The following is a 16,519-nucleotide window of genomic DNA, read 5'->3' as shown; positions in this document are numbered from 1 at the left end:
GGAAAACTAAATGTAATGCTTGATAGCAAGAGCTCCTGCCACACAGAAAACAACAGAAATCAACAAAAGAATTGCTAGAGCCAGGAGATATGAGTGAACACTGGAGTTTTAACTGTATTGAAGAGTATAGTCTCAATGGAAGAATAAGTAAATAAGGATGTAAAAAATGTCCTGATACACCAAACAATTTCTATTGAATTCCAAAAGAAATGGAAGTTGGCACAGTCCATTATCTAGAAATAAAACACATTTTTATTTCAAATGCAGCCATTTTTCACAAGGTCAAAAAGACTCAAATTCTACTAAGAAGGAAATATGAACAAAAAGCAGGCTAGCTAAAATTGCATTCTGAATTTATTCATCATTCATTTGATCACAGATGCCACACAGTTCAGCAAGGATCTGATTATATGATGAATGGTTGGTTACTGATGTAGCAGCAGAAGATACACACACAAAGACAGTGCGCTTTTACCACGTTGTTACTGAAAACTGAGGTTTTATCGATGTTCAAAGGGTAACCAGAGCAGGGCCAGTGTCAGAATAACATCCAAGGAAAGCTTGAAAAGTTGCAGGTCCTGGCAGAATTATGTGATCAGCAATTATTAGTGAGTACTGAACTAATGACTTCATCATACCCTGAGAAAAGATGGGACTGATGGCACACTTCAGATGAAGTGTAAAACTGACCTCATGAGTACTTCTTGTCCTTAATTATCCCATCAACCCTTTCACTTGAATGGAGATTCAGCCCCAAAATCTTGACCCAAATGCCTCCTGGAACACATCAGACAACCCAGTGATAATTTCAGCTTCATGCATGTTACAGTGTGCCCCTTAACAGGCAGCACTCTGCAGTCCCAGTGGAGCTGTGTTTCAGCACAGCGTGAAGTCATTCTTAGAGAGGCAGGTCAAGTTTTACAAGGCACTCAGCAATGAGATATTTGAGGATGAAAGCCATCATACGATTTTGCTGGTAGAGAGGCAGAGGCTCAGAGCTCAGTTCAAAGAGCGACCATCTGACCTGACCACTGTGCTGTGCTGCTGCTTCTTTCAACATATGCTCTGCTCATTGACCCTTATAACTGAGGGTGAGGCAAAACACAAATTGGGTAAGACCAAATCAATACGTTGAATTTCTCCCTGTAACAGGACTTATTATTTACCTGAGAGAAATGAAGAGAGGTAGAACTGGGGAGATCAATTGCTTCTAACCCATCTGAAGAGTTGACCTCGCCTATATCCACAACCTAGCTGGTTTCAGAGATATGCCATCAGGTGTGGACACAGCTTCAGTGTGCCTGCAGGGGGAATGAGGCTAGCAGGACGACAAGCCTCTCATGTGATGCCCTCCTAGTTCCCCCATAAATCTATGTCAGACACACACAGCTGGTACTACAGCTACTTCTGATAGCGAGTTGTTCTGTAGCCTTATCTAATCCTGCATTAAAGCTGTTATTGCTGATACCCTGGGCAACTGTAGCAACACAGAGCTCAGGACCAACCTGAAAACCAGCAGGTATTTAGGCACCCAGGCTTTGTAACAGCCCACATGTCCCTGCTTAATGGACATGAAATCTGAATGAGTCACATTAAAAGCAGCACTACACAGCAGATGCAGCCTATGAAAGCAAGAGTATGAGCACTGAAATTCAGGTGGGAGGAACTCCAGGGCACTCAAACTTATACATGCTGTAATATCTATGCTTCTCATACAGCTTTGCATATCTATGCTTTTTCAAGATGAAGAGTATGATTTCTTTGGTGTGAGTTATTTCCCCAGCCCCAAATTATTTCTAGCTATTTTCACAGGTTATAATAGTTAAAATTCACACCACTGATCTCTTGTGCCTTCTGAACTATGAACACAGAGAGTTACAAGTTAAAAAAAGAAAAAAGATCAATTTTCGTTAAACAAATAGGGTCTATGGAGGCATAATCAGGGAATCACATCAGATCTCTGCACTCTTCCATTCTTGCTATATGACACTGCAGTGTCATGTTATTCCATATAGGACATATTATCAGGTGCTCTTCCAGCTGAAAGAAAGAGCATAAAAGGCTTCCAGAACACAAATATGCAATCAAATCTTTTACATTCCTTCCAGCAGCTCAGTCTCCTTGAATAAAGATGATAGATGTGATCACAGAGAATACAGGACGGATGGGGATAGCAGTGTATCACGTTCTCGCTGCTGCCCACTGCTTTGCTCCTGTGAGTGGGCTGGAAAAGGGGAAGATGAAGAGAGCTATCTTTGATTTTATGCTCTCTCATCAATGCAGGAACCCCAGCTGGGAAGCTACAGGCAGCACAAACCAAAACAGACCAGCTAACCTGGTCCTTATGCAAATATTTAAAACTATGCATGCTGTTACCATATAAAACAGCATCCTGAGGTTGAGAAATGGAGGGAGGTATTTGAAGGCATACTGTGAACACTAAACAAAAGTAGGCTTTCAGCCTGAAAAAAAAAGAGAGTCTGATCTAGGCTCTTGGGTAACCCTTCTAATAAAGAATTGTACTTCTCAGCATCCTGCATTGCAAGCACTATTTAGTGCTGTGGTACTTTCATGCAATAATGGTTCTTATCATAAATCCGTACAGTGAAGAAACTTTATGTGCCTGGTCTGAGGAGCAAACCAAAATACTGCAAAAAAGAAGAAGCCTGAGACCTATTTTTTCTGTAAAGGAGCATTTCTAGTAAATCACATCTCAGTACCAATTCAAGTTCCACCATCTGGAGTTCACCAAAGCGGCATCTGGCATTCCAACAATTTTAGGAAATACGCTGGAACTATAATAATAAAAATGAACATCCTGCTTTTAAACAGGCAGTTTCTCCAGCTGATCTCTTTAAGAGAGATGCTCCAGTTCAAGTGGAAGGCTTGGCACACAAGCGATGATGCTGGGTGAAATTCTGTGGCTTACGCTGCACTGGAGGTCCACTGGGTGAATTCATTCTGGCTTTAAAACTATGGCTTAAAAGCATCACCTAACTGAAGTGCTCCAAGTATATAATCACCTATTGCCCAAGGCCACAGGCACCTCCAGAATGTGACTGAGCCCCATTAAATCATGAATGATCTTTGAGACTGCCTACTTACCATTCTCTACAGAAGAGAGACTGCAGCCTTAAATTATTTACAACCAAGCAGAATGCGTTTGCATATGACTATGCATAGTAAATCAAAGGCTTGATCTTAATTAAGCACTGCTCAATCTATTGCATTAGGACCCTTTCTATACCTCTGCTATTTATGAGCAATAGCATGGACTGCTGACTAATTAGTCTGACATCAAAACAATTCCGGATTCTAAACCTCCAAAAGGATCTAGGTACCTGATGTTCCCAGGTACATGCAATCCTGCCTGGCAGCATTTTAGGGCATCTGAAAGTCACCTTCCACACATCTCCAATACTTTCTCAGTCTTGACAATGCTAACGTACTCAGAAGCTTCTTCCGGCCAGTGTGGCACAACAGGACCCACAAAGCAGATTTTTACCCACCTTAGGAGGTTAGGGACGCTCTGAATGTGACCCATTGTTGTAATGGAAAAGAAACCCATAGCCACCTCTTCTATTTTATAGCACACACAAAAAAAGGGGAGAAATACAAGTTGTTCTGCCCCTTCTTTCTTTTAAACAGCAGATTAGAGGCTAAAGCCACCTTAGAGAAAACATGGGACTGCTCTGGGTGGCTGATTCCATTTTCTGGAACTGGATGCACCCAAGTAGGCTAGATTTAAATGAATAAAGTGCAAATAGTCTATTTGTATTCAGAGGCTTTTGTTATTTATTTCACTACACGAGGAGATGCCTGGTTCTGACATTGCAATAACTGGCAAATAATCATGCATCAAAAATGTGTTTTACCAAGTTACGCTCTTTCCACAGTCCTGTTCTTCAGCAGTCATCCCAAAAATGTGTTTTAAACAATAACTGCCTGTTTTAGAAAACAAATTTCTTTCAGAATTCATTGCTTCTGCATTTCCTAAGCTCCCTTTGCTAACACAATTGTACATCAGCATGTCAGTGATCCATCAATCAAATCGACAGCGATCAGAGCAGTACCAGTTCTACTGGCCAAAATGTATCTTTTCTATTGATGCTGTCAGTTGTGAATATGCAATTAGCTATTTATAAGCAAAGTCCCAGTGTTTCATAAGTAAGCACATCTCCTTCACCATAGTATGAATAAACATGTTCACAAGCCTGGTATATTCACACATACTTTGAGAAAATCTCAGTGGCAGCTGGACTGAACTTCAGGGAGGTCCTGTGCATTCAAATGGTACCTATACAAGGATACATACTGGAACTTCACAACAGCCACCAAGCATTACTTGTATTTGAATAATAGCAAGCAATAAATAGTCTGCTTCTATATTTTAGATGCAGGGTATAACAGTATATTTATAGCCTTAAAATAAAATAGGAAAACTAAATTTTATGTGAGTCTTCAGTCATTTTTTAAGATTTTCTTGTAATAATAATATTACAGACTATTCCAGTACCTGAAGGGCACCTATAAGGATGCTGGGGAGGGACTCTTCATCAGGGACTGCAGTGACAGGACAAGGGGTAATGGGTTAAAACTTAAACAGGGGAAGTTCAGATTGGATATAAGGAGGAAATTCTTCACTGTAAGGACGGTGAGGCACTGGAATGGGTTGCCCAGGGAGGTTGTGAGTGCTCCATCCCTGGCAGTGTTCAAGGCCAGGCTGGACAGAGCCTTGGGTGGGATGGTTTAGTGTGAGGTGTCCCTGCCTATGGCAGGGGGGCTGGAACTGGATGATCTCAAGGTCCTTTGCAACCCTGACTATTCTATGATTCAATTTGTAGTGGCTTGGATGTGACACTGAACGTGAGAAATGAATTTTCCTTCCTTACCATTTTTGTTTCAGTCTCTCTCTCTCTTTTCTATAGCTTTAATCTTTCCTACTTCTCTTTGCTTTCCCTAATATATGCACCCTACTTTATTCACTGTGAAGCAGCACACATTTACGCGACTCTGTTTACCCTGAAGGATGTAAAAGTACTCTGCAAACTTCAACTCATTAGCACACCATAAGCAGGCAGCAACAGCCACACTGACTTTACCACCCTGGGGTTAGAAATTACAATACCGTTCAACAATACACAAACTTCAGGGTCTCTTTTCAAAGTTGAGGTCAGCAGCTTGTGTGCAGGATTCTTCCTGTGCTCTGGATGCTATCTCTAACTGAGTTTATGCAGATGTCATTACCCAATGCAGATGCAATTACCCGAACTGGAGTTTTGCCAGCACAGGAGGATCAAGACGTTTGTGAAATGTGCCATGAAGTCACTTGTGAAAAGCAGTCAGAAACTCATTTTAAAGAAGTCTCACACTAAAGGCAAAAGCAGCAGAACTGCTGGAAATCACAGCACCTCCTTGGAGACCTTCCAGCACCAACCATGACCTGGTCTCACTTGTGACAGGATCTTTCCCTCATGGCCGGGAGAGCAGGTTTGTGCTACAACCCTGGCTTCCTTCTGCGAGCGATTTCCTCACAAGGAGGAAACAGTCTCAAGTCTTCATATTTTTCTAATAAAACGTTTTCCTCTACATCCTATTCCATTGCAAACTCACGGAAATAAAATGCACGTTTAAACTTCTCCAGTTTCATTTTTCTACGTTTTGTGTTTCTTTTCTTCTGATCTTTTTGCTTTCATCTGCAGACTTTATTGTACCAATTTAGCTACCACAGATGTTTCTTCCCCCTTTTCTCTTAACGGATATGGCAGTGAAATGACTGCTTCTGGTCTTCTGCCAACAGCCGCTACTTTGTGGTGTCTCCCCTTCCCCTTACTAGCTCTTCAAGTGACATTATGTAATGAATCCTACAACCACTACGACATGCTGACAGCTCTTTGTCAGCAGACTGAGTTCCCGCTCGGCACTGAAGGTGGTACCCCAGGCCATCTCATCCACCAAGGCAAATAGTCGCATCTTCATCGATTTCCCTGGCATCAGCAGAGCTTCACCAGTTCAATTCAGCTGGATAAACAGACACCAAAGCACACCCAGAGACTAAGGGGTTTCTGATCACTTCAGCAACAGCAGCAAAACAATAAGCTCGTCCCAAATTTTCTTCTCATGGAGTTTCCCATGGAGTTTTCTCCGTACTGGATTCTGGTCAACACCAGCCAGGATCAATTGCTTGTCTTTCAGGCTCTGTGACTTAATGACAGCTACCTTGCCTTGCTGCAGCACACCAGTGGGACTCAGAAGCACCTCTCTCCTGCATTTCCTACATCTTCCCTGTGTGGCAAGGGTGTGGAAGAGATGCCTGTGATAAACCCTTCCAGTGTCTTTCAGCCACTGCAGTCACCAGCTGTGCAGCGTGGCTGGCCCAGGACTAGAGCAAGGGATAACTCAGGACCCTGATGCAGACACCTGCTGGGTCCTGCAACTCAATTTCCCTCATATTTGCAGCATGGTGGTGGACCCCCTTAATAGGGGACAGTTGACAGAAGCAGCTGGTCAGCCTCTGCCCTTGGACCTCAAGAGCTGGGAAGTACAACAGAGAGGGCAAGGGAAGAGCTCTGTGATACTACTCCTGCTCAGCGCTGTAAGGTTTTGGCAGAGACAAGTACCAACACTTCAAAATGTCTTTCCTCTTCTAAAGCCTGAAAGCTGTTGAAGAGGGTGAAAGGCAGAGAGAAGTCTGGCAAATCTTTCCATCATACAATGTTGTAGAATACCTTCTAATTAGTTTGACAGCTATTTCCTAGGAGAGCAGATAGTACTTGGTGCACCCTGCGTAACTTAAACAGCCGGCCAAAATCACAGCTGTAGGACATCTCTATTACTTGCTAATACAAAGGATTTCTTTTTTCTTTAGGTTCCCTCCAGCTTTAAACATAATTGCATGTTCAAACCTAAAGCTTCCTAGCCCTTACAATTTTGAGGGACTAAAATCTGAGCTGATGGTTCTAGTTTAATCTCAGAAGGAACTGGGCCAATGAGTGAAGAACCACACGTTGCCCATAGGTAGAGCCTTTCTGAACAGCATAATCTAGATGTTAAATACAACACCTCTCCCTTGTGGATTTCCAGGTGTTTCTCAGATTTTACAGGTAGGAGCACCAAAACTCCAGATGGTAAATGTTCATGTCAGTGATTACAGGGATGTTTGCTACATGAAACAAAAATCATAGCTAAAAATCATAGTTGAAGCCCTGCTGCTTCTCCTTCCACATTACATTTTGCCTGTAATGTAACATTTAGGTCTTGTTCCTTTTCTACATATGAACCTCAAGTCCTCCCAAAGTAGTATGCTTCTTGGCCAATCCCAAGTAGTTATTGTTAAATATATTGTTATATATTTAATAAGTGTATTACTGCATATTTGGCTGACCACAAGCTACAGTAGATTTAGTTTCATACTGCTTTCATTAACTGCTTTCAGATCTACCAAGTTTTCTTGCCATATGGAAAGATAAAATAGAGATAACAGCTGTAGCTGAGTCCTATTTCTTGATCTGTAAGGCCAGCATCAGAGTGCACTTAAAATCCTTTATAATGCTATTTGCCTGCAGTCCACTCTACTGTCCAACCTTGCTATAGACTTCAGTGTTTTAAACAATGTCTAAAGACGTACCCAAGGAATGACTGGAATCAATAGGTGAACAGGGAAATTACAAGGTTTGTTTGTGACAATATCATAAAGAATAGGCTTGCTTCTAGGAAACTACAGCAGAGACAAAAGGATGTTGGAAAAAAAAAAAGACCAATCCCATAAACCTCCATCAAAACCCTTCTATTTAGAAACTGGCATTCCATATCTTCTTTGTTCACCTGAGGTAGAAAGTCACAAAGAAGAAGGGAGATGAACCATTCTTTGTACCTCAAAATGACAATAACGAGAAAGGGAAAGGTGCTCAAAACAAAGCAAACAAACCAAACCAAAAGAAATTGCTAAGCTCTCAAGCTTTAGAAGAATAAACTAAAACCTATGGTTGAACAGAATGGCATGAGCGGTCTGGGTGTGAAGCCGTCACTCAGGGTATTTATCCAGGTACAACCCCATACAGCAAATCTGACTGCAGGCAACTCCTTGGAAACCACGGCTCAGTCTGGTTATCCTCAGTATTTTACTGGTTATTGCTGGGATTACCATCAGCACTGGGATAAACCACTTCCAATTTGGTTTACTTTACATGAAGCAGCCATAGTTCCTTCCTCATTATGGCTCTTATAAGGCTGAGTGTCCTTATTAATATGCTGTTTCTTGTGAGAAGTGGTAACACAGGAGCAGCAGGGTGCTTATTGCTTTTGTCTCCTGAAAAGCCTGATCTGGAATCAGAAAAGCATATTATGAACCAAACAGACTGTGCTGAAATGAGGATATTGCTTAATCTGTCCCTTCATAAAGAAATACATTGGAGATAATTTTCTCTCTCACCTAAGTAACTTAAGCAAGTTATTAGTGGACTGTTATTTCTGTTTTATTGTCTGTTTTTCACTAATGAGATATCCAACAGCACCTTAATTCACCTTTTTGCTAAGCATCCTCTTGTTTCAGCTTCTTCATTAAAGCCAACTAGTTTTTGTTTGATCTAAAGCTCCCTCAGCACAGACTATGGCATTAATTATTTTTCTCCCAGTCAGATAATGACTGTAACCTAGCATTTATACTTGCCCCTTCCTCATCAAAGATGATAAATGTTCCTTGGTACCAAGTATCGGTGAAAGCTGAAAAGACGTCCATTACATCTTCAATCTATGACAATGATACATGTGATAGAGCAGAAATCTCACAATAAACCAAGGATTTCCTAGCTAGGGGCCTCCAATATTCCAGGATGAACACAGATGGCAACTATACAGTTCCCAGGAGCTCAGGAGGAAAATCACTGTGATACAAGGATAATTACATTATTTTCAAGCTTCTCAAGTGCTTTGGGAATCCCTATATGTCACCAAATGCCTCTCACATACTAGTTTCTACACTCTTTAAAGGAGTTAGTTGCAAAACTTAAAGAGCTATCACATCATCCAATTTAGAACGCTCTTCACATATATCCTTATTAAATAGCAACACAGAGGTTAGTTTGAAAGGGTCCTAGAGAGCTTGGCCCAATTTCGTAAAACGTTATAAAGATTTGGCTGGAGAACCCACGTGTGATTAATGTCCCAGCTGTGTGCCATCGGCCTTCTGTTGATAGTAGTTAGTGAGAATTTATTTCAGGTGGCAACAAACTCCACTTCTAGGGAACAGTGTATTTGCTATTCAGGTCCAAGTGGTACCCTGGAACACTGTGAATCCAGGGATACAACGTGAACTCATTAATTTCTCTGATGCAAATGTTTCCTTACGCTTCCTTTACAGAGAGCATAGACACGTTTTCCCCTTTGGGAGTGCTTCTGTTTCTAATCTCTATACTGTACCCCGAGACCACTACAATGCTACAGCTAATACAAACTACATTTCCATTAGCGCCTAGTGCTTCACTTAATTTCATTCTGAAACAAATTAACAGTTCCTAAGCCAATTTCTCTCCAACCATTTGTAACAGCATGGGCTGCACCAGGTCCTGCTTGTTTGAGCTTTCTAGGGGAACTTACAGCAAGGCAAAATAAAACAGCGAAGGATATACCATAAGGAACAGTTTCATATGAACACAAGCAGGTAGAAATAGGCAAACTCATTAGTCCCTTCCTCTGCACTCTACCTATGTCAACTGCCATCTCCTTGTCATTATACCGGGCTAAACTGGGCTGGGCTAGGCAAAACCGGGCTGGCCTAGGCTAAACTGGGCTGGCCTTGCCTACATTGGACTGAACTGGGCTGGACCTGTCTGAGCCTGGCTGGACATACCTAAAATGAGCTGAACTGGGCTACACGGAGTGGCCTTGAGTGGGCTAAACTGGGCTGGACTGGGCTAATCTGTGCAAAAGTGAGCTGGGCTAGGCTGGACTGAGCTAAACTGGGCTGAACTGTTCTTGGCTGGGCTGAATTGGCCTAACTGGGTTGGACTGGCCTGAATTGGGCCAAACTATGCTTAACTGGGCTAAATGAGTCCGGGCTGGGCTATACTGGGCTAAACGGTACTGAACTGGGCTAAATAGGGTTAGGCTAGGCAGAACTTGGCTAAACCAGGCTAAACTGGGTTGGACTGGTCTGAACAGGGCTAAACTGGGCTGGACAAGGCTAAACTGTGCTGAACTGGGCTAAATCAGGCTAAGCTAGGCTGAACTTGGCTAAACTGGTCTGAACAGGGCTAAACTGAGCTGGGCTTTGCTTGGGTGGGCTAAACTGGGCTGGACTGGGGTAAACGGGGTTAAACTAGTCTAAACAGGGCTGAACTAGGCTAAACGGGTCTGAACTGGGCTAAACTGTGCCAGACCCATGATCCAAACCTCAGGGGGGGGTAGAGGGACTGGAGGGTTGGAGAAGGTATCGGTCGGTGCTTGGCTGGGGGGAGTGAGGCGAGTTATTGGTCAGCTGGTGTTGAGGTGTTGTATTCTTTCCTCTTGTTATTTCCTTTATCATTATTATTATTGGTGGTAGCAGTAGTGATCTATGTTGCATCTCTGCGTTGCCAGTTGCCAGTCTAAGTCCATCTGAGCCACTTCAATTTTAGCAGCTTTATCCACTTGTTGGTTGTTCTGGTGTTCCTCAGTGGCCCGACTCTTGGGTACATGTGCATCTACATGGCGTACCTTCACCACCAGGTTCTGCACCCGGGCAGCGATATCTTGCCACAGTGCAGCAGCCCAGATGGGTTTACCTCTGCGGGATCACGGAGAAGACATGACAAAGTGGGACGGAAAACCTACTTCAGTCTTTGGAGGCGGCTCTTGGCAGCTGTGAAAGAAAGGTTTCCATACAAGGATGATGTTATGAGTCGTTCGGCTAAGTGGACTACTTTAGACAAAGGCATCCAGTCTCTGAGGGAATCAGCCATCGTAGAGATGATCTATCACATCAAGCCAAATAATGGGGATGTACCCATAGACCCAGATAGCTGGATGGCTTTCACCTCGGCAAATTGACTTGATTCGCCCTCTCCCTCCGCAGTTGGCCAGACCAAACATTTGAGCAGCAACTGAAAACATCGGCGTTATCACCACTGTTCCAAGGCCAAAAGATCAAAACACAGCACTGTACTAGCTCCTAAGAAGGAGAAAACTGACTGCTGCTGCTCAAAACCAATCCACACAGGTCGTCCACTCACCCCCCCCCCGACCCTCCCCACTCCCGGAGGGATGGGGAGGAAAATCAGGAGAATGTAACTCCCACGGGTTGAGATAAGAACAGCCCAGTAACTAAGGTATAACACAAACCACTGCTGCTACCACAAATGATAATATTGATAAGAGAAAATAACAAGAGAATACGATACCACCGCCGAACGAGTTCGACCCCCCCGAAGAAGCCAGAGCCTCCCCTCCCGGGTAACTTCCAGTTCCCCCTCCAGGCATGACGTGCTATGGTATGGAATACCTCTTTGGTCAGTTTGGGTCAGGTGTCCTGTCTCTGCTTCCTCCCGGCCTCCCTCGTCCCCAGCAGAGCATGAGACTCACAGAGTCCTTGGCCAGAATAAACATTACCTAGCAACAATTAAAAACAATCGGTATTATCAGCTCTCTGCCCAGGCTGGAAGTCAAAACACAGAGCTTGCACCAGTTACTAAGAAGGAGCAAAACGGCTCCTGGTAAACCCAGGACACTGGTCTAAACAGGGCTGAACTAGGCTAAACGGGTCTGAACTGGGCTAAACTGTGCTGAATTGGCTAAAGTTGGCTGGGCTAAAACAAGCTGGGTTGGTCTGGGAAGGGCTAAACCGGGCTGAACTGGGCCAAACTGGGCTAAACTGATCCGGAATGGCTGAACTGGGCCTAACTGGTCTGGACAGATCTGAACTTGTCTAAATGGGGCTGGACTGGGCTGAATTGGACTAAATTTTGCTGGGCTGGGCTGAACTGGGCTGAATTGGGCTTGAATTGGCTGATCAGGTCCTGGCAGGGCTGGGCTAGGCTAAACCGGGCTGAATTGTGCTAAACTGGGCCTAATTGGGCTCAACTTGTCTGGGGTGAGCTGCAGTGGGCTGGGCTGTAAAGTGGGCTGTAAACTGGGCTGAACTGGTTTAAATTGGGCTGGGATAAGCTGGACTGGGCTAAACTGTGCTGGACTGAGCCGACTTAAACTGTGCTACATTGGGCTGGGAAGGGCTAAAGTGGGCTGAACTGTACTGGGCTGGGCTGTGCTAGACTGGTCTGAATTGGGCTAAACCCTGCTGAACTGTGCTAAATTGGTCTGGACAGGTCTGAATTGGGCTAAACTGGGCTTGGCTGATCTGAATTCAGCTAAACTGGGCAGAACTGGGCTAAACTGGCTGAGTTAAGGTAAACTGTGCTGAATTAGGCTAAACTGGGGTGGGCTAAACTGGAATGGACTGTGCTAATGTTGGCTGCACTGGGCTAAACTGGGCTAAATGGACTGGGATGTGCTTGAATGGGCTGGAAAGGGCTAAAGTAGGCTGGGCTGAACCGGGGTGAAGTGTCTGAACTGAGATAAACTGGGCTGCACAAGGCTAAACTGTGCTGAACTGGGCCAAATCAGGCTAGGCTAGGCTGAACTTGGCTAAACCCAGCTAAACTGGTCTGAACAGGGCTAAACTGGGCTGGGCTTTGCTTGGGTGGGCTAAACTGGGCTGGACTGGGGTAAACGGGGTTAAACTAGTCTAAACAGGGCTGAACTAGGCTAAACGGGTCTGAACTGGGCTAAACTGTGCTGAATTGGCTAAAGTTGGCTGGGCTAAAACAAGCTGGGTTGGTCTGGGAAGGGCTAAACCGGGCTGAACTGGGCCAAACTGGGCTAAACTGATCCGGAATGGCTGAACTGGGCCTAACTGGTCTGGACAGATCTGAACTTGTCTAAATGGGGCTGGACTGGGCTGAATTGGACTAAATTTTGCTGGGCTGGGCTGAACTGGGCTGAATTGGGCTTGAATTGGCTGATCAGGTCCTGGCAGGGCTGGGCTAGGCTAAACCGGGCTGAATTGTGCTAAACTGGGCCTAATTGGGCTCAACTTGTCTGGGGTGAGCTGCAGTGGGCTGGGCTGTAAACTGGGCTAAACTGGGTTAAATTGGGCTGGGATAAACTGGACTGAGCCGACGTAAACTGTGCTACATTGGGCTGGGAAGGGCTAAAGTGGGCTGAACTGTACTGGGCTGGGCTGTGTTGGACTGTTCTGAATTGGACTAAACCCTGATGAGCTGTGCTAAATTGGTCTGGACAGGTCTGAATTGGGCTAAACTGGGCTTGGCTGATCGGAACTGGGCTAAACTGGGCTGAAGAGGGCTAAACTGTGCTCAACAGGGCTAAGCTGTGGTAGACTAGTCTGAATTGGGCTTAACCCTGCTGAACTGTTCTAAATTGGTCTGGACAGGTCTGAACCGGGCTCAACAGGGCTAGGCTGTGCTGGGCTGAACTGGGGTTAAGTGCCTGAACTGAGATAAACTGGGCTGAACAGGACTAAACTGGGCTGAACTAGTCTAACTGGTCCAAACTGTGCTGGACTGGGCTACATTGGTCTGAACTGGGCTAAACTGGACTTAACTGGGCTAAACGGGGCTTAACTTGCCTAAACTTGGCTTAACTGGGCTAAACCAGGGTGAACTGTGCTAAGCCGGGCTGAACTGGGCTAAACAGTGCTGGGTTTGTCTGGGCTAAACTGGGTTTTGTTTCTCTTGCTTTCCAGGCAGATCATTGTTAAAATCAGACGTTTCTGAGCGATCATTCCAAAGGTGGGAATCCGGTTGCGCTGAACGGCTGTGTTTTGGCTCGGCAGGGGGGCGTGTAGGCAGAAGGCTGCCCAGATGGCAGGAGAACATTCTCTGACACTCAGATTTGCCGGAACAGCATTCCCTTGCTCAGCAGTTCCAAACCGAGGAGCCCCCCTCATCCAAAGCGTGGCTTCCATCACATCCAATATCCAGGAACGCTGCTGCCGGGGCTCCGGGACTCGCTCGGACGAGCGCCCGGCGCTGCTGGCGCAGGCTCGCAGCCGCCAGGGCACGGGCTGCTCCTGCCGTTGGGGACCGGGACACCGAGCGGCCGCGGGGACCGGGAGGGACGGGAACGGGGACACGGCCCCCGCTGCACGCCGGGACAGCGGCCCCGCCCCGCCGCCGCTGCCGGGCTGCCCCAGACCCCTCGGTGGTCCCCCGACCCGAGCCGAGCCGTGCCGAGCCGAGCCGTGCCGAGCCGTGCCGTGCCGAGCCGAGCCGTGCCGAGCCGTGCCAAGCCGAGCCGTGCCGAGCCGTGCCGTGCCGTGCCGAGCCGAGCCGAGCCGAGCCGAGCCGTGCCGAGCCGTGCCGTGCCGAGCCGAGCCGTGCCGAGCCGTGCCGAGCCGTGCCGTGCCGTGCCGTGCCGAGCCGTGCCGTGCCGTGCCGAGCCGAGCCGAGCCGAGCCGAGCCGTGCCGAGCCGTGCCAAGCCGAGCCGTGCCGTGCCGTGCCGAGCCGTGCCGGGCCGGGCCAAGTCGTGCCGGGCTGGGCCGAGTCGTGCCGGGCAGAGCCGGGCCGAGCCGAGCCGCTCCCTGCCGAGCCCTGCTGTAAGCCTTTTGTCCCTGCCCATGGCAGGGGGTTGGAACTGGATGATCTTCAGGTCCTTTCCAACCCAAACCATTCTATGATTCTGTGCTATTCAGCGTTTGGTGTTTTGCTTTGCAGACAACCTTTTGCTTTACTTTACATGTATCTGTGCACTCCAAGGGTCACCTGGTATTTCTGGATTTGGATAAGTCTCAGGTTTCAAAGGAAGTCTTGAACAAAGCCACTGTATTCTGCCCATTAACGGTGACCCGGAAAGCCTCATAGTCTGATTACAAGTATTCAGCCACCAAGAAAGTCTGTGTTTACAGACAATTCAGCTCTGCTTCTCTCAGCTTCACCCTACCTGTTCACGTCTTGAACTGGATGTTCCAAATGGGTCCTAAGCCTGCTTTTGAGTGAAGCCTCCAGCCCAGTGAGATTTCAGCTGTCTTGGCTTTGCACAGCTCTAATGACTGTACATACTTACAGAAAGCACTTCTTAAACCTCAGCTATCACCAAACCACCATTTAAAACTGCTTCTTGCAAAAGGACAACCGCTTAATTCCACAGGGAGTGAATTTCACAGTGCCCCTGTACCAGCAGCAGTCCTGGGTAATCGCTCTCATGAATGGCACATAGAAAGCCGGTATTTAAGCCAATGTCCTTTGATTCTTAAGGATAACTACAAGCTCATGATGACACAGCCCACCCGGTTCAATACCTTCAGTTCTTGAAGGGGGGGGGGGGGGGGGGGGTATGAAAAAGTGGTTTGTAACTGAAACAAAGACTCTTGATTTCCTTTCTGAGGAAGTCAGGGCCAGGTCATAAGCACCTAGGGTCTGGAGTGGCTGCTTCCTTATACACTCAGGAGTGAGAAATGGAAGTGATGCTACTGAAACCACCGCTCAGAGTGGGTTTAAGAAAAGATTGGAAAGCCAGTGGTTTTTCAGAGGCTTTTTGTCATCTTGCTTTTTGCTCTCTGCAGAAACAAGAAACACCTTCCAAATGGAGGTTTTAGCATTCCGGGATTCTATCACGGAAGCCAAATGACTAACAATACAAAATCGAAGGGTTTTTTCCTTTTCTAAAGAAAACTCTACCCCTTCAGTGAAGGATTCAGCTCTGCCTCTATTTCATATTGTCTGTATTTTCCAGTGTATAACCCAGGGGCTTATTCTTAGCGTCTCTGGGTTTAATTTTTTTAACCAGTAAGACGTACTATCCTTACAGCAACAGGGGAAAATAAATTCACCAAAGCGAAAGACTAAATGCAGTCTGAGAACCACTAAAAAAAGGTCCATCAAGATGAGCAGCGATAAAAACCCAACATGTACATATGAATATTTTGACAACAGAAAAAGAACAGAGAATGAGATAAGAGGTTTTGAAAAAGAAGTCCTTAAAACCAGAAGTTATCTAATTGCTTATTTTACCTAGAGGTAGAACAATCTATTTCCAGCTATCACATAGTAATGAGAAGTCATTATCTTGAACTCTTCTTTAATTAACATCAATCCTGATTAGTCAGAATATATTAGGCTTTTTGTCTGTTACCATAGTAGTAGAATCTCCACTTAAAGAAGGTATTCAATCAGACATTATCATCTGCACACCACTTCCATGTAATTATTATTTTACCATGTTTCACGGAATTTTTTCCTCCCCATTTGTGAAAGGTGAAATCCATTATCGGTCATCCCTTTCTTCCCCAGAGCAGATCCTGGCACGCCAGGTTTTTGCATGTTGTAGGTGAAATGTTACTGCGTTTTCATGGAAATGGATCTGGAAAGTTCAATGTACAGAATATCTGTAGCTGTTCTGTATTACGTTGAGCATTGAGGTTGCCTGACTTTTTAATACCAAAATCTCACATTACAAGAAGTACATAAAAAGAAAGCTGTCTGTTTCAACAGTGTACGCTATGGACTATGCGGAGAAATGAATTCGGTT

General features: G+C 45.5%; 1 long non-coding RNA gene across 11 annotated transcripts in view; it reads right to left on the bottom strand.

Annotated features, from left to right (window-relative positions):
- LOC136012886 (uncharacterized) overlaps nucleotides 1-16,519 on the bottom strand; it is a 332,231-nt gene that overhangs the window by 52,099 nt on the left and 263,613 nt on the right. The gene's annotated exons all lie outside the window — the stretch shown is intronic.

This window comes from Lathamus discolor, chromosome 4 (genome assembly GCF_037157495.1).
Source record: "Lathamus discolor isolate bLatDis1 chromosome 4, bLatDis1.hap1, whole genome shotgun sequence".
Taxonomy (NCBI): domain Eukaryota; kingdom Metazoa; phylum Chordata; class Aves; order Psittaciformes; family Psittacidae; genus Lathamus; species Lathamus discolor.
Note: the sequence above shows the minus strand (reverse complement) of the source record. Positions and strands in the feature narration are given on the sequence as shown.